Here is an 18,683-nt window from a genome sequence, read left to right on the forward strand (position 1 = left end):
CACACAGAACAGAATAAGGGTGGGGAGAGAGAATCTCCAGCATCTTTGCTGGGGAGGGGGGTGTTCCCCTGCAGGTTTTGTGCAGGAAGGAGCTGATAGAGGGATGATGCATTCCCCAGCCTCCCAGTAGGGGGAGGGGTGTCAGCGTGACTCTCTGAGGGTATGTCTACACTACAATGTTAGTTCGAACTAACGGATGTTAGTTCGAACTAACATTCATAGGCGCTACACTAGCGCTCCGCTAGTTCGAATTTGAATCGAACTAGCGGAGCGCTTAGTTCGAACTAGGAAAACCTCATTTTACGAGGATTAAGCCTAGTTTGAACTTACTAGTTCGAATTAAGGGGTGTGTAGCCCCTTAATTCGAACTAGTGGGAGGCTAGCCCTCCCCAGGTTTCCCTGGTGGCCACTCTGGCCAACACCAGGGAAACTCGTCTGCCCCCCTCCCGGCCCCGGACCCCTTAAAGGGGTACGGGCTGGCTACGGTGCCCGTGCCAGGTGCAAGCCTGCCAGCACCCAGCCAGCAGACCCTGCACCTGGCACGGCACAGAACCACCCACCCGATGTCCCCCAGCCCACCCCCTCTTCCCGGGACCAGGCTGGCGGCTCCCGGGAGCTTGCCCGGGACCGCAAGAGGCGGGCACCTTCCTGGGCTAGTGCGGACATCGTGGACCTCATCCACGATCTCCGCACTAGGCACAGGAAAGTGGCCGGCTAGGGCAGGAGAGCTGCCAGCCTGGCCACCCAGGAGCAGGTGTGCATGAAAATCAAGGGGGTCCACTGAGACCCCCGACCCTGAGCCCTGAGCTTACAGTGGCCGTACTGGGTCAGACCAAAGGTCCATCTAGCCCAGTAGCCTGTCTGCCGACAGCGGCCAACCCTAGGGACCCTGGAGGGGATGGACCGAAGACAGTGACCAAGCCATTTGTCTCGTGCCATCCCTCTCCAGTCTTCCACAAACTTTGGGCAGGGACACCACTCCTACCCCCTGGCTAAGACTACTCCATGGACCCAACCTCCATGACTTGATCTCACTTCCCTTTCAACTCTGTTCTAGTTGTAACCTTCACAGCCTCCTGCAGCAAGGAGTTCCACAGGTTAACTATTTGCTTTGTGAAGAAGAACAACTTTCTCTTACTAGTTTCAAGCCTGCTACCCAGTCCTTTCCTTTGGTGTCCTCTAGTCCTTCTTTATGGGAACTCATGAAGAACTTTTCTGAATGCATCCTCTCCACCCAACCCCTGCTTTTAGAGACCTCTATCCTGTCCCCGCTCCATCTCCTCTTTTCTAAGCTGAACAGTCCCAGTCTCTGTAGCCTCTCTTCATCTGGGACCTGTTCCCAACCCCTGATCATGTTAGTTGCCCTCCCCTCTCCCAGCCTTTCTCTTCCCCTCTCCCACCTCCTTTTCCCAGTCTCCCCCAGTTTTGTTCAATAAAGACAGAGTCAATGTTGGAAGAAACATTATCTTTATTTTGTACATCAGGAAGGGGGGCTAGGGAGGGGTAAGTGGAAGGAGGTGAGGGAGGAATGGGGTACGAGCCCCTGATGGGGAGGACTGGGCTGGCTCTGTGGGCTTCTGGGGGTGGAAGCTCTCCTGCAGCCCCCCAATTGCCCCCTCTCCCCAGATGGCAGCCTGCGGCAAGTGCAGCCGGTCTGATGGCCGAGTGCTGTGATGTGCCCAGTGTGGGCACTCCGGGCACTCTAAGCCAGGACTGGTTTTCAAGCAGGGCACCCCTGAGAACTGTCTGTCCGGGGTGGGGGTCGGGTCCCTTTAAGCGCAGCCCTCGGCTAGCCTGAGACAGCAGCTCCACGCTCTAAGTCCTCCTCTGATGCCCTGCCGGCACTGCTTCCGGCCATCCTTAAGCCCTGTTCAGGGTCCACTCAATGTGGACATGCTAGTTCGAATTAGCAAAAATTACAGATGTAATATACCATAAAGCTGGTGGAATGGACTAGGCTCCAGGCCAGTCAGATGGGTAGAGAGGTGAAAAGAAAGTGTGTAGGGTTGGGCAGGAGGAGGTTGATTGCTGGGTTTTTAGCTGGCAGTGCAAACCCAGGGACACTGGCTGGGGATCTGGGGTGTGATATAAATCATGGAGGCTTGGCTGGCCATGCCTAGAAGCACACAGCTGCAGGGCTGGCCTTACCATAAGGTGAACTGAGGTTGCCGCCTCGGGTGCCAGACTGTGGGGTGGCACCACTAGACCCAGAGTGTAGAAAATTGTGTCTGCTGCTGGTGCATATGTATTCTCTCTGCTCTAGAGAGGGGGCGTTATTTGAGCTCCCCGCCTCAGGTGCAAAAATGTTGTGGGCTGGCCCTACACAGCTGCCAGGGGACACCTCAGCTGGGCCTCTGGGAGTTCTGAGAATGGGGCTGGACTAGCCAGGGCCGGGCAGAGACAGAGATGTTTGTGCAATCTGGCTGTCTCTGGCTAGGTCTAGACTGCCGTGTTTTTGCGGAAAAAGCTACGCAAAATGCGCTCCGCATTTTGCATAGCTTTTTCTGTTTTTTTTTTCCCCAGAAAAGCCTCCTCTTTCGGCGGAGCCCTTATGTCTCATGAAATGAGGTATACAGGACTCCTTGAAAGAGCGTGTTTACTCTTCCACAAAAAAAAGCGGAAGAGCAAACGCGTTCCTTGGTCGCGGCGGGGTTTTTGCGGGATACCAGAGGAATCCTGCAAAAACCCCGTAGTCTAAATGTAGCCTCTGTTCCTACACATCCACTCTCCCTGTCTATCCCTATACACTTTTCTGTCTCTCTATCCCCGTATTATTTCTCCTAGCCCCATACCCTCTATCTCTAGCACCATATCTTCTCTCTCTATCCACTGAGCCCCCCCCACACACACTTGAGCTCCCTACCTCATACCCTCTGTCACTAATATCTATTCCTGCCCTCATCTCCATCTCCATCCATCCATCAGCCAGTCTTTGTCTATCTAGGCATGTTACATGAATGATCCATACCCCAGTATACATGGCTGGGACATGCAGTGTGTGTGTGTTTATAGTGTATATAGCTCTGGGCGCACAAGAAGCCCGAAGCACTTGATTGAGATACACTTACTCTCCCTGCACTGAAATGCAGAGCTGGGGGGCAGGATGCATTTGGAGGTGGCTGCATCTCAATGTTGAGTGAAGGGCCGTGTTATAAATAGCACTGGTGCCCCACTGGAGAAGTGGCAGCTTTCTGAGTTTCCACCCAGTCCTGCTGCATCCTAGGCTTTGTGTGAGGTAGGGAGGATTAAACCACATCTTAATTAAACCTTCCCAAGGGAGTTGGAAGGATTCCCTTCATTTCACGTCCGTTTGTCCTCGTTCCTTTTCATCTCTCTAATAAATCCCATTTGTGGTTTCACTGCTGGTCTCAGTTCATATTCCCAGGCTTCTGAGCTCCCAAGTGGAGATCTGAAACCCAGTCATGTGGAATCACTGCATGAGCAGTCACCATTATAAATGGCCCCCACACCTGCCCCAGAGAGTACCGCATCTCAGCTCTGGACGAAGGATCCCTATATAAACAGCCCTCAGACCCTCCCCTGGGGATGGCCCCATCTCAGTATCAGGCGAGGGGTCCCTCTGTAAACTGTCCCTGCACCCCACCCCAGAAGCAGAGATCCTTGTATACATGCTGCTCTACTCGTGTCGCTGCCCACCTCACATGTCTCCCACTTTCGTTTACTCACTCAAATGCCTCCAGCCCAAGTTCAAACACACCCCTTCTATGAAATTCCCCCAACTTGTCACCTGCGTGGCTGCCCTTTACACAACTGCCCTCTGCGCCCTCTCTGCCCCTATCTCACCGTCCCTTTCCCAGGCCCCTTTGCTTTCAGCCTGACAAGCCATTTCTCTTGCAGCCCCAGCCCTGGGCTCCAGCTGTGTGTGAATTGGCCACTCACTTAGCAGATGGCAGAGTCTTGCACGTGCTAATTTGCAGTCACGCCTGCTGGGATTCGGTAGGGGGCGCCATCCAGAAGGGAGGCTGGGCAGAGCCTGGAGGGGATCGGCAGAGCTTCTCAGGGCCAAGCTAATTAACTCGCTCCCGTAGAATGATTGAGGCGGACAGCATGGAGAGTCCTCTCTGCTGTGTAGTGGGGTTGGGAGCATTGCAGGGCGTAGGGGCTGCATGGGGGGGAGCAAGGCCAGGAGCTCCCTGTCTTCTCCCCCTCCCTGCGGTCCTTGAGCAGGATCTATCTAGGGAACTAAGGCCAAGCTGCACCCAGATGAGTGCGTCCAGATAGCATTCAGCATGCTGCAGTATCAGTCACCTTGAGCGGACTCGCCTTAACCTGAGTTTTCCCAGAGCCCAGTCTGCACAAAAAGTGACCCCCCGGCAGGGGTTCCAGTCTCAGGTACAGCACCCCACACAATAGGGATCCCTGCTTTCAGTTAGGAGAGTCTGACTGGAGCGCTGATCTCTGGAGCAAGTGTGTGAGCAGCACCTGGCCCATGAGGGGCCAGCAGGGCCTAGGCAGTACTGGGCATGGCAGGCCCCTAATCTTGGCTGGGTTGTGAGCACTGGGGAGCGCCCTCCATCTGAAGCAGATTTGTTGGCTGTCTGGGAGTTTCTTCTTGCCATGACAGAGCGATTCCTCCCCCTTCCCCACATACTCAGGTGTGTGCGTCCCCTCTAATGAACGAGGAGACGCTCTTCTCATCCCATTAATTCACCGCCTTTTTAAAATAAATATTGATACCAGTGCTGGCGCGCCCTGAATGGTGCTGTTATGGCATGAATAATGGCAACTAATCGGGGGTTATTTTTAAACCATGGAAACTGACAAAGATCATTAGAAACTTAATAGAAATTCCTTCATTAGCATAAGTGTCGGAGATTAAAGGAAGAGATCTCTCTATTTCCTACCATCTACCCCCACCCCCCTCTGCTTTTGATGGAGAGAGAGGTAAAGGAACAGTCTTCTACAAAGAACCTTTGCCCACATGCCTGGCATGCAGCCCCATGCTGGGGGGGGAGTGCTGGGGGAGATCAGCTGGCTGGGGGGTTACTAAGGAGTTGTCTGGGTGGGGGTATTGGAGAATCAGCTGTGCAAGAGGGTGCATATTGGGGGATCCTTGGGACTGGGGATGTTTGGGAAGGATCAGTTGGGTGGGCGTATTCATATTGTGAGCATTGGCTGGGCAGGGATGTACTGGAGGTCTGGCTGGAGGGTATATTTGTGTGGGGGATGCAAGGAGGGGAGATTTATGGGATGATCGACCTGGGGGGATCAGTTGGGATGGGGGGATGTATTTGGGGAGCTTGGCTGGGTGGGGGCTGAACACAGGAGAGGTATCCTGGGGAATTGGCTGGCTGGAGGAGGGACAGTGGTGATCAACATGGCAGGACATATATTGGGAGGATCAACTGGGCGGGGATATATTAGGCTGTATGGGGGGATTATCTGGAATTATATTGGGACCCTTGGCTTGGTGAGGAGATACTGGGGGTTTGGCTAGCTGAGGGGTATATTGGGAGATCAGCAAGTGGGGAATGGCTGGATGTAGGTCTGTACTGGGGAACTGGCCAGGTTGTGGAAGGGTGTGCTGGGTGGGAGGATCAGCTGGCTGGGAGGCTATATTGGGGGATTGGCTGTACAGGGGCAGTCAAGGGGATCGGGTGGGCAGAGGGCTGTATTAGGGGAATCAGCGAGTACGGGGCTGTATTGGGGAGTCAGCCAGGCAGAGGGCTTCACTGGGAAATTGGCCAGGCTCGAAAGGGCGTATGGGGGGAATCAGCTGGGGGTGGGATCCTTGTGGGGGGGAATCTGGCAGGCAGAGGGCTGTATTGGGGTTGTAACGGGCCATGACTCACCAATACAGCCCCTGCTGGTCACTTGGGAATCCGCTCAGTTCAGCGTTGGAGCACCACCCCTTTCTGGCCAGTGTCTCGCCTGCTGTCACCTGTTGTTCACCACTTTGTATCAAAACCCACATGCCCCCCAGACCACGGAGCCCTTCCCCCAGAGTATTGTCCTGTCGCAGTGCCCACACACTCTGGGGTCTTCCCCCTCAGGGAACCCTCACTCCTTTGCCCACCTTGTCTCAGTGACCCACTGCCAGTCGTCATCTAGCCACTGCCTCAGGGGCAAACTGCAATCTGAAATGGCCACTCATCATTGGCAAGGGGGTGTGGACCTGCTGCCTTCTGCGCTGGCTGCTTCCCTGCAGCCCTAGTGCCCTTGGGGGCAAGGCCTCAGTCTGGGAGTTTGCCTGGCTCTGCCTGCCTTCCCCAGTGCTGCTGTGCCTCAAGAAGCCTCTGTAGCTTCCCTGGCAGCCAGGTCCCTCCTGTTCCACAGCTGGAACAAGAGTGTCTTTCCTCCTCTCCAGGAGCCCCTATTTACACAGCCCCAGATGGGGCCTAATTATCTGCAACCTCACATGCGACTGCCTACCACTCAGCCTCCCGAGACTGGTTTTAACCCTTGTAGGGCCTGTGCAGGGCAGAGACCCCGTCACATGGAGGAATAGGCCAGGAGCGAGCTGTTTGGTGGGCTGGCCAGGCAGAGGGCTACACTGGGGAAGCAGCAGAGGGAGGAATCCCTGATAGCCCAGGCAGGAGGGGTTGGATGGAGACCCTGTGGGAAGCAAGAGTAATACCCGACTCTAGTGCCTTGAACTTGACACTGGCATGGTGCTGGAGGACTGTGCCATAGGGAGCGGAGAGGGACCTTAATGGGGGCTCTCTCCCCTGGCAGTCAGCTCTGGCCCCAGTGTCCCAGTGCAGCAGGACGTGGGATTCTCAGGGGTCCCTGATTCTATATGGACTATAAGCATCTCTCTGAAGTAGGGCTGGGTTATGTGACTGGTAGCTTAGCACACACCGGCCAGCAGCATGTATGTGTGTGCACACGTGGGGTGCCGCGTGTTGGGGTGTTTGTGGCTACCAGATATGCCTCTGTGATTCCAACAGTTACACCCTTGTAACAGGAGCTCGTAGGCAAGTCTGGTCTTGTACCTAGAGCTGTTCACTCTTCATCTGTCCCAGGGCTGCCTGGAACACACTCAAAGGCCTGGAGGTGGGGCCATCAGGGCTGCACGTTCCCTGAGCAGATGGAGCCAGATCAGAGGCTATGTCTACACTACAAATGACATTGATATAACTAAGTCGCTCAGGCTGTGAATAACCTGAGTGTGGGTGTTGGTGCATGTGCACGCGCGCACGGACAGGATGTGTGGGAATGGACGGAATGTGCACGTGTGTGTACACCAGATGGAATGTGCACTTGTGTGTGAACGGATGGGATGTGCATCTGTGTGTGAATATATGTGGTGGGGGGTGCGCGCGCACAAGGGGATGAGACGTGTGTGTGAATGGAAGGTTTGTGCAGGTGTGTTAGGTGTCTATGCAACAGTTTTCCCACTTGCCCTGCATGTGCATGACACCTTTTGCCTGTAGCTGCCTTTGCCTCGCCTCAATTTGCTTGCCACTCTATTCCACACTCTCTTGTGTGTGCCCTCCCCGTGCCCCAGGCTCCCCTGCCTATGTGCCCAGCTGGCTCCTGATAGCCAGCCCTGTCCTGCTGCCTGGCTGCCCAGCCCCTAACTGACTGTCTGGCTCAGTGCCAATGGGCTTTTGTTGAGAGGCAGGGAACCAGTAAGGGCAGCGCGGCATTATCTTCCTGTCAGTGTCTAGCAACCTTCGCCGGCTCCCTTCATGCACCCGCCTCTCCTGAGCCATTAGCCATGGGGAAGTGGCTGTGCTGACCCCGCAGAGGCCCCAATTACCTACCTGTCCGGTCAAGCTGCCTTTAGCTGCCAGCAAGGCACGGCCCAGGAGGAGAGAAGCACTCTGTGGCATAGCTTTAGGGGAGGGGCCCCACGCAGCATAGCACCGGGAAGGGGAGACGGGCCCCACATCACAAGGGGAGACGGGCCCCACGCAGCGTAGCACCGGGAAGGGGACACGGGCCCCACGTGGCAAGGGGAGAGGGGCCCCATGTGGCAAGGGGAGAGGGGCCCCACGCGGCGTAGCACCGGGAAGGGGACACAGGCCCCACGTGGCGTAGCACCGGGAAGGGGAGACGGGCCCCACGCAGCATAGCACCGGGAAGGGGAGATGGGCCCCATGCGGCGTAGCACCGGGAAGGGGACACGGGCCCCACGTGGCGTAGCACCGGGAAGGGGACACGGGCCCCACGTGGCGTAGCACCGGGAAGGGGAGAGGGGCCCCACGTGGCAAGGGGAGAGGGGCCCCACGCGGCGTAGCACCGGGAAGGGGAGACGGGCCCCACGCGGCGTAGCACTGGGGAAGGGAATATAGCCATGTTTTCTCCAATTTTTCCTGCCCCTGAGTGGAATGAGTTTTGTTATGTCCATGAATAGGAAAGTGACATGCAGCACATCACCTTCCTATGGTGCACATAACAAAATTCATGTGGCAGGGGTGGGACCAAGGGGTTCTGAGTGTGGGAGGGGGCTCAGCCTGGGGCAGAGGGTTGGGGTGTAGGAGTGTGAGGGATCCAGCTAAGGGTGCAGGTCCGATAGGGCCGAGGAATGAGGGGCTCAGGCTGGGAAAAAGGGGGTGAATGGGCTCTGGCTCTAGGGTGGGGCTGAGGCAGACAGTGGGACTCTGGGCCTCCCAGGCTGTAGCACAGGGGCTCTGGAGCTGGGCCACTCCAGCCATGGCAGGCAGATTCTGGGGCCAGGCCATGGCAGGGAGGCTATGTGCTGACTCATGGCTTGGGGATCCAGCCACAGTAGGGAGGACTAAGCTCACAGCCATGGCAGTGGCAGGGGAGCTGCAGGGGTGGGCCATGGAAGGAGGGACCAGGCCACTCGGCCTGCAGCAGAGGTGGGGGGTCCAGGGTGGGGCCTCCCAGGCCACAGACCAGGAGAGGCACCAGGTTCAGGCCATCTTTTCCCCTGGTCATGGCAAGCTGGAGGCCAGGTTAGGTTGGGGGGGGCAGCCCTCCTTCCCACCTTGTTCTGGTGCTTTGAGCACCTGCACAGCATTAGCTAGGCAGTTGTGTGGCCATTCAGCTTACAGGGAGCTTAGGCAGAAGGGCCCCCCCAGCATGGCGCCAGTGAACCGGAGCTGGGCTCCACACAGCGTAGTGCCAAAGACGAGACGTCTGTCCCATATGACGCAGACCAGGGAAGGAGCTGCAATCATGGATTGTGGGAGTGGGAATCCAGGTCCTGTCAGAGAACTGGCAGCATCAGGACACAGTTCACGTGCAAACACACAGGGAGCATCACACACACACCCCAACATGTGCACTTCACACACATACATGCACACCCAGAGTCACACACACCCATACCCAAACAGCCCCCACAGTCATCCACATACCCCCCATGTGTCCACATCCACACACCTACCCAGACATCCACACACACATATTTCCTGAGCACACATGGCACACACACATGCATCCATACAAACATGCAGAAAGTCACACGCACTTAATTGCTGACTGCCTGTATAGCACACAAACACGTTTATACACACAACCATGCTTACCCTCATACACACAGCCACATCCCCCCACAGCTACGTGCACTCTCCCCACACACAGCCCTGCGCGTGTACATGCACATACCCCCTTCCACCCTGATCCTTCCCCCACTGCTCCTTTTGTGCATACACAAATACACACGCCTCTCTGCCTACCCTGCCCCCACCCGTGAGGTCCGGGAGCATTAGGGCAGCTTGGTCCAGATTCCTGCCCATTGCCAGATGAACACTTCGGCATCAGTGTTCAGAACACCACACAGGGATACCCCAGCAGAACAATGCCCTCTCTGGACCAGTAATAGGTGGGCACCCAGATCATTGGTTGCTTCCATGGGCATTGTCCTAAATGCCTTATCCAGACAGTAGGGCTGCAGTCGCTCTCCCTTCCTGGTGAGGGGCAGCGGCTCCCCACAGCCCAAAGCCTCCCAATCTGTAGGGAGATGCAGGATTGATTGCCAGGACAGTTCCCAAGGAGAGAGCTGCTGAGAGAGGCGACCATTCACCGCCCACGAACAGCCTAGCCCCTGTGCCCTGCAGCTCATTAAACCTCCCCAGCACTTTCCCTAATAGCTGGGGCATGAACCCCAGCGCCTGGGCTGCTAATTGCATCCCAGCTTCCCTTCAATTGCCTCTGCAGTACACACAAAGGGAGCCTTCTCTTCGCTTGGTGTCATATGGGGATGTCAAATGGCCCCTGTGCCCCACCCCAGAGGTGGCTACTCTCCCCTCTCCTCCCTCTCAACCCTCCTCTAGACTCTTTCTCCTACAGACTCTTTCTCTCTCTCCTTTTCAGCTCATCCCCCCTTTCCAGCTCCTAATGGGGAGATGAATTATTTAGCACCACGGCCCCTTCTCCAGAGAAAGTGCCAGAGCTGGCGTATTCCCATCTCAGTGACCTACATTCCCCAGCCCTCTTCCCCCATCACTGGCAACTTTCCCCAGCGATGGAGTGCCTGTCCCCCATACTCATTTGCTGGCCAGCACCCCCTCCTGAGTCTGCTCACCTACTCCCTTAAAGCCAAAGTGCTACGGTCAGCACCCACCTTGGGATGTGAATTGGGGTTTGAAGAGGGCCCAGAAGGGCCCCTGAGACCCAGGGACAATGGGGGTGAATTTCAGACCTGGGAGGGACCTAGTTCTGCTCCTCCTGATTTCCACAGAGAATGTCTATTGGATCAGAGCCAGAGTGGGCTAGGAGACAGGACTCCTGGCTTCTTATCCCAGCACTGGGAGGGGACTGCATTGGGGTCTAGTGATAAGAGCAGGGGAGCTGATTTAGTCTGTGCCCCTTGGTTGCTTATTAGTCTGCTCCCTGCCCCCACAATCCAGGCAGTACATTGGCCAGAGCCAGTAGCAGCTGCTAAAGGAATCAATACCTGGGTGCGGGGGAGAGGGCTTGAGGGAGCTGTGGGAGCAGGGGTGGGGGAGAGGAAGGGTGCTGTGGGAGTGTCAGGGAGGAGGGTGTGAGAACAAAGGGGCAACGTGGGGGGCTGACATCTAGCTGTAGAGCGGGATGGAAATTAGACACAAATTAGCTACTGTGCTCCAGGAACCACCGACTGCCGTCGCTTTCCGTCAGCTCGGCTATTTTGAATCCATTGCCAGGAAGGGGTGTGAATGCAGAGGCAGCTGAGTGCTAAGGGGGTGGGGCTGGGATTCAGTCAGGATGCCTGGGTTCTAGTCACAGCTCTGGGAGACAGTCTGCTTTGTTATTTCAGGGTCACACACTGTCACTGGCTCCGAGTGCTGGTGTAGCGCAGGAGGGGTCTCTCTGCAGTGCCAGGACTGTGTGAGCCAGTGTGTTATTGTAGGGCTCTGTCTAGAGCTGGGGCTGCACAGGCGGATGTGTTATTGTAGGAATTCTGCAGCACTGGGGCTATGAAAGCCAGTGTGTTATTGTAGGGTCTCCCCTGGACTGTAAGCAAGAAATGCCATCCAGGTCCCCAGCCCTGCAATCCTCCTTCCCATGGTGCCCTGCTGCCATTTCTCCTGCCTGGCACTATCACATTCCCTTGCTCTGCAGCAGGCCCTTTATGGCCCTGGGATTGATAGTTTTCAAGGTGATCACTGCAGTGACAGTGATGGATGGAGTAGAAACCACAGAGCAGGGCTGCTTCTCCTCCGCCCCCCCCCCCCAAAAAAAAACTTCCCCTCTCCCTTTCTCCCACTACAAAGAGACAACCAGCCCCACCATGCACCCCAGCTCTGCCCCATGGTAGTACATACAAGCACCCTGCCCTCATTGCCAGTGCCAGCCCAGAACCCTAGTGGGACACTGCTGGAGGGGACCAGTAGGGGGCACTCTGCCTTCACTATCAGTGTTGATCCCAGTGCCCCAGTGTGGCACTAGGGCTGTGTCTACATTGGCGCAATCTTGCGCCAAAGCAGCCGCTTTAGCGCAAAAACATGCTGCCTGTCTACACTGGCGGGGAGTTCTTGCACAAGAACACTGACAATCTAATGTATGAAATCAGGGCTTCTTGTGCAAGAACTATGATGCTCCCGCTCAGGAATAAGCCCTCTTTTGTAACTATTCTTGCGCAAGAGGCCAGTGTAGACAGGCAACATGAATTTCTTGCGCAAGAAAGACCGATGGTTAAAATGGCCACCGGCGCTTTCTGGCACAAGAGAGCGTCTACACCGGCACGGATGCTCTTGCGCAAAAGCACATCTCTTGCGCAAAGGCACATGCCAGTGTAGACGCTCTCTTGCACAAATACTTTAATGCAAGAACTCTTGCGTTAAAGAGTATTTGCACAAGATCATGCCAATGTAGACGTAGCCTAGGAGTTGCTGCTTTACCATGGGACAGGGAGGGGGTGGGGGCTGTCACAGATCCACAGGCTTGGGGCTACATCCCCAGCTTTAGAACAGTCTCTGAGACCCTGGGGCTCTCGCTCTTCCTCCAGGGCAGGTCACGCAGCCTCCTCACACGCTCAGACTCTCCCTCTGAGGTCCAGTCCTCCTGCTTCCTCCCAGCTGAGTGCAGCTGAGCCATGTCCATCCTCAGGGACTGATGCTCCTCAGCCAGCATTTCCAGTGACCCTCGAGCAGCATCCCCAGGGCAGCTGGTTTATTAGTCACCTGGCGCCAGCAGAGGCAGCCCGTGGCTTACAGTGAGAGCTGACGGCTAAAGCACAGTCCATTCTGCTCAGCCCAGAACTGGGCCTGGGGTCAGGCTCGGTCTGTCTGCCGGCCTCAGTGGTTCCCAGGTGGGAGCTGCCAGCTTCCTCCTGCAGCCCACGCTTCTCCCCCAGCGCCCCTCCCAATCCTCTGTTCGGCAGCTGGGGTCTGGGCCCAGCTTCCCTGCTGAGAGCGTGGCTGCCTGAGTCCCTGGAGCTGGCTTGGGCTCTCTGGCCCCTTGCTGATCTGAGTCAGTTACAGGTGGTTCTTGGAGGACTCTGTTCATTCTTCCCAGACAGGGAGGTGACACTCACCTCACCACTTAGGACTGGTCTGCTCTAGAAAAAACACACCCATACTGCTGCGGCACTGTAGAATAGACACTATGGGCACTGGCAGCAGGGACTGTCCCCGCAGGGTAGGTAACCCTTCTCCCCAAGAGGTGGGACCTCGCTGCCTGCACTGGGGGATTGGTTAGCCAAACTATGTCTCTTGGGGGATGGATTTTTCACACCCTGGGCAATGTAGCTGGGTTGACCTAACTTTTAATCTGACAGCAAACAGCCCCTGCCTTCCATACACACTGGGTAGCTATGCTACATATGGGGGAAATTAAGGCACACATAAGCCTCATGAACATTACAAACATTTACACTTCATCCCAGGTGTTCAGTAGGGGGCGCTCTCCCCTGCTGTCCTTGTTCACTGAGGGCATGTCTATATTTGTGAGAAGATCCAGAGGTCCTGTCACTCCTAGTATTCAATCTAGCGCAGGGGTGGAGAATCTAAGGCCAGGGGGCTGGATGCGGCCCCTGGTTTGACTGGATCCAGCCCCTGAGGCTCAGAGCTCCCCTCCCCGGTGTTGGGGAACCTGTGCTGGTGCTTCATCCCCCCCATCACCCCACCATGAATCTGGAGCACACAAAATCTACTATGCTGGCCCCCCTAAACTTTGGTGTGTGATTGGAATGTGGGGAGTGTCTTTCTCCTTCTCATTTGGGGGCCACATGAATGAGGGTTTGGGGGTTTTTTGCTTCTCATTTGTGAGAGACTCCCAACTGCTTTTTCTGTGGGTCCGTTGCCTTCCCCCGCACCTAAAAATGGTTCCCCACCTCTGATTTAGCGGGTCTAATACAGACCCCGTAAATTGAGCACTGAGGGCAGCCCCTGTGGGCATCCGGTACTCCTTGTTCTGCGAGGAGTAAGGAAACCGATGGGAATATGTGCTCCTGTCAGCCTCTCGCTGGGTGGATGCTGCCTCAGCTCAGCTTAAGGTAAGATGACTCCAGCTACGCATTTTGCATAGCTGGAGTTGCGTACCTTAAGCCAACCTGCCTGGCTAGTATAGACCAGGCCCCAGTGTGGTGCTATGCTGCACAGAGTGGAGGGGGCTCCTGTGATACTCCCCAGGGACACTCGGGCCTTCTGCCTGCTGCCTGCTGTAGTTCAGCTACCTGACCCTGCCAGCCCCTGGCCACACACAAGCCCTGACCGCCAGGCCCCCACATATCTTGCCTCACTTGAGCCAGCTAGTGACAGGCACACAGCAGGCTCAAGTCCCTCTGCCAGAGGCTCTCTCTGTTGCATCCAGCCCCATCACTGGACACTTATCAGAATAACCAGGTACACCATCTCCAAGGAGACCGCATATACACAGCCAGCCTGGCACCGCCCAGCACTGGAATTGACTGCCTATAAAATCAAGTGCAGCTTTATTTACAAAGGTGAAGATTTGAGAGCTAGTGAGCAAGGACAATAAGACCAACAGGTTACATGGCAAACAGGGGCTAACACTCTTCCTGGAGCCTGAACTAATCTGAACAAGCTAAAATCCTTGTCTGCAGCCGATTCTCACCTGTGGCAACCTGCTAGAGTCACAAGCCCCTGTGGCCAGGAGCCAGCTTTCAGAAATGCACAAAGCCTTCTCCTGTTTACTCGCCCCGAGATGGATGAGAAGGGGGCCTCCTCCCTTCCTCATCAAGTCCAGTATGTTGTGGCGGTGCTCTTTTGGCAGTGCTCCCCAGAGAAGACTCTTCTTCCCCCTTGCTTGCTGTCTTGTGCCCCCCTCTGGTGGCTTATGTCCTCCCAGGCAGTTTTTCCTGTTGCATTCACAAGCAAAGAGATCTTTTGTATTTGCATAAGAGGGCTGTGCTTACCTCAGAGAGAACTGACGGGCGCCTGTCTGCCAGAAAAGCTGTTTGTCTGCTCTGCCTTATTACCTGCTTCCCGGCATCAGTTCAGTATCTGTGCACAGCTTCCTGGGCACAGTCGGTACATGTATTTCCCACCGATAACGATGCCCTGTGTGGCATTGACTTTCACTCGATACCGTATAGGACAACACGTGACTGCAGTGTGTTGGACGTAGTGAGTTTGTTAGGTCTGATAGGAGTTGCTCACACAGTAGTAAACCCTCAGCTAGCTGGTACCAGTGTCCCTCGGTATCACGGCTCCCGCTGGCAGTGTCAGTTGTGTACAGGGCTCCTGCTTCACATGTGCATCATTCTGTGTAACTGTGTAAACGGGCACTGCGCCTCACCCCAGAGGCAGCTGCATCTCAGCACCATGTGAAATATCTTGTGCCGCTAGTGCTGGAGTTGGTGGGTAGTGTAATCTCATGCATCTCCTAACCTTATTTCCCTCCCTTCCCAATCTCACTTCTGGCTCCCTGCCAATGTGTGCCATATGCCCGTGAAACATGGGCCCGGCCCAATGGGGTGCCAGGGAGCACTGTGAGGCAAAGGGCTCTCTCCAGCATGGCCTGCAGCCAGAGGAGCAGTGTCGGAGGGTACTAGCAGTGCCCAGTGTTCCTGCTAATCTTTTCTATCAATGCAGATATTTTCTATCCATGTGTGGAATACATTTTATGTGCACTGAGGCATGTGGAGGGAGAAAAAAAATATTCTCCTTAACATCTGAGGACAAGACAAGAAGCAATGGGCTTAAATTGCAACAAGGCAGGCTTAGGTTGGACATTAGGAAAAACGTTCTAACAGTCAGGGTGGTTAAAGACTGGAATACATTACTTAGGGGGGTTGTGGAATCTCCAGCATTGGAGATATTTAAGAGCAGATTAGATGAACATCTAGCAAAGATGATCTAGACGGTGCTTTGTCCTGCCGTGAGTGCAGGGGACTGGACTTGATGACCTCTTGAGGTCCCTTCCAGTTCTAGTGTTCTAGGATTCTATGTACAACATGCACCACCAGTAGAAACACAAACCTAGTTGTGAGCTCTCTGCTAATCAGCTTGGCAACATTTGAATCTCTCCTAAGTGGAGCACAAGTGCACAGCTTATAGGGAACCCTGGTGCCTACGTTGGGGACTGGAGGAGGTCTGGGTGGCCAGGCCTGGTTCTTGGAAAGCAATAGGGTTGTCAGACAGGTCAGTCTCACAATTTCTCATTCTAATCCCAATTCCCATCTGATCTTTCTCTGCCTCACAGTGAGAGGGTGCGTGTCCCCACACACTATGTAGAACTATGGCTAGTGAACCCAGGGCCCTGCACACAGCACAGTAGAAATGGCAGAGGGGTGAGAAATGGCACTAAATCCTGATTAGAGGGTAGCCAGGGAGTCTTGGCTCCTTGGTTCTAACCCCAGCTCTGGGGAGGAAGTCGGGCCTGGCGATTATGGACTGTCAGGATCACTCCCCTCTCCAAACAAGGAACCCAAAAGTCCTGACTCTCCCTGTCTGCAACTGTCATCTCCAGAGTCTTGCTTCAGACCCCACATCTACTCTCTGTGCTGTCCCCACACACCTAGCCATGATCCTTTGCAGACCCAGCAGAACATGCTGCTGCAAATCTGCTGTTGGTGCTGGAAGGGCCTTGATTACTGGGACAGGAACAGCTATGCAGGGTGCAGCAGATGGGGCTGTGCAGGGGGGCTGGTTATTGCGGTGAGAGCTAGAGAAGCTTTTAGGAGGTAATGCAGGAAACACTGCTGATCTCACGTGGGAGTCAATTCCCATCAGTGCGATTAGTGGGGAAGAGGTGTCAGGGGACTTGCTCCTGGGAGATGGAGATCTGACAGCATTGCTACGGCCCGTGGAGGGTGCGGAGCAATTGTGTGTGCATGTCCTGGAATTGGGGTGAGTTTGTGAGAATGTGTTTGCAGTGAAATCAGCGTGGGGGTGGATTGCATTGGTCAGTATATGTGGATTTGTGTTTTTGCAATAGAATGCATGAGGGGAGTTGTGTTTGCATTGGAAAGTGTGTGCGCTTTCTGTGCGTGAATGTGTTGGCTCCTTTGTGGGTGTGGATGTTTGCACTAGCCTGTGATTGTGTATTTGGCTTTGATTACTTGTGTATGTATGTGCAGAAAAATAAGGTCTGAATACACATGAGTATGTGTGTATGCATCCTAGATCTGAATGCCTGCATATGTGTGTGTGAGTGTACCCACATGTGTGTACACTAAGCATGTCGACATTCATATCTGTGCTGGGGAGTGTTTCCTTGAGTCTTTGTGCATTTCCATTTGGCCAGGCCTCCATTTGTATTTGTGCTGGTGTGCAGTTGTGGTTGGCTATGTCTGTGCCTGTGTTTGCAGTTGCCATGTGCAGATGAGTTCATTTCCCCTTGCTCATGAAGGCTGGGGCAGATAGGAAATTGAGAGAATGGATGACCCAGCTGGAACCCAGTCCCCCTCCCTCATTTTTCCTCTTCATGGTCCCAGGGACCTGTCTGTAAGAGTAGGCATTTCTCCCACCCTATGTCCCTGAGTACATAGGAATGGCCATACTGGCTCAGAGCAATGGTCTGTAGCCCAGTGTCCTGTCTGCTGACAATAGCTAATGTCAAGCATGAACAGAACAGGAAATCGTCTAGTGATCGATCATCTGCTGCCCATTCCCAGCTCCTGGCAAACCCCACTTTAATGGCAAACTCCCGTCTTTAATGCTTCCCATTGGATTCAGGATTCTCCTGCACTTCCCGTCCCATACTCTTGTAGCATTGCTATGTGCAGTTAAATAAGGGCTGCCCTAACCTACATGGAGCTTTTCCTCAGCCCAGGGTGAAGGATCCCTCTCTTAGCAGCCTCAGGGCTCCCCTTGAGGCACCTGTATCTCAGTAGCAAACACAAGGCCATCTATGTGTATGGGGTGAGTGTGGCATCCTGCTCTGGGCCTCTTTGTAGCAAAAGGCACTAGTGTGGCACAGGATGCTGCTTAGTGAGCCCTTGGTCATATATGTAGCAGCCTCAGGCCTGCTATGGCAGGTGGGGCTGGGGCTCCCTGCCGCTCTGTGGCAGGTGCTGCTAATTGCCCCTGATTTGCAGCTTGTTTTTTTGCCAATTATTTTTCACGCCCACTGGGAGGGAAGTTCAACCCTGCCCATCATCAGAGGTAGGCCATGGAGGGACACCTGCATGCCAGTTGCCTTCCACCATCAGGAGTCTGTTAATTGCTAATTGTGGCACCAGTTCAATCCTCCATTAACCACCTTTGGTTAATAAAAGTGCTTGAGCACGCGCTGAGGGGCCTGTGAGGTGGGTTGATGTAGGCAGTCTGTGCTGACTATGTTGGACAGGGGGTGCTCTGGGGTGTTTGTGCAGGCAAGCTCTAGGGTGTCCAGGCCATGTCTCCTGTGTCTCTTAGGGGAGGCAAAGGGAATGGGAAGGCCTGTTTCACCTTTGACCTCCCAGCTGGGGGAAGGATTTATAGCGAGAACACCTAGGCTATGTCTACACTCATGGCTTCTTGTGTGAGTAATATGCAAATGAGGCTAAGCATGGAATATTGCTGAGCCTCATTTGCATACCTAATGAGCCACTTTTTTTTTTTCAGAAGAGGCTCTTGCGCAAGAAGGAGCGTCTACACTGCCCCTTCTTGTGCAAGGGAAAACCCTCTTGCGCAATGCCATACACCTATTACTTTTCAGGAAGAACGGCATTGCACAAGAGGGTTTTTCTTGCGCAAGAAGGGGCAGTGTAGACGCTCCTTCTTGCGCAAGAGCCTCTTCTGAAAAAAAAATGGTGGCTCATTAGGTATGCAAATGAGGCTCAGCAATATTCCATGCTTAGCCTCATTTGCATATTACTCACACAAGAAGCCGTGAGTGTAGACATAACCCTAGGGGTTGGGCTGCCTGCTGCAGCT

At 54.7% G+C, this 18,683-nt stretch overlaps 1 protein-coding gene across 21 annotated transcripts in view; it reads left to right on the forward strand.

The window, feature by feature from the left end:
• The window catches only part of NRXN2 (neurexin 2), a 332,982-nt gene that overhangs the window by 238,439 nt on the left and 75,860 nt on the right, over positions 1 to 18,683 (forward strand). The window lies entirely within an intron of this gene.

Source organism: Pelodiscus sinensis, chromosome 11 (genome assembly GCF_052426305.1).
Source record: "Pelodiscus sinensis isolate ZL-2025 chromosome 11, ASM5242630v1, whole genome shotgun sequence".
Classification (NCBI taxonomy): Eukaryota; Metazoa; Chordata; order Testudines; family Trionychidae; genus Pelodiscus; species Pelodiscus sinensis.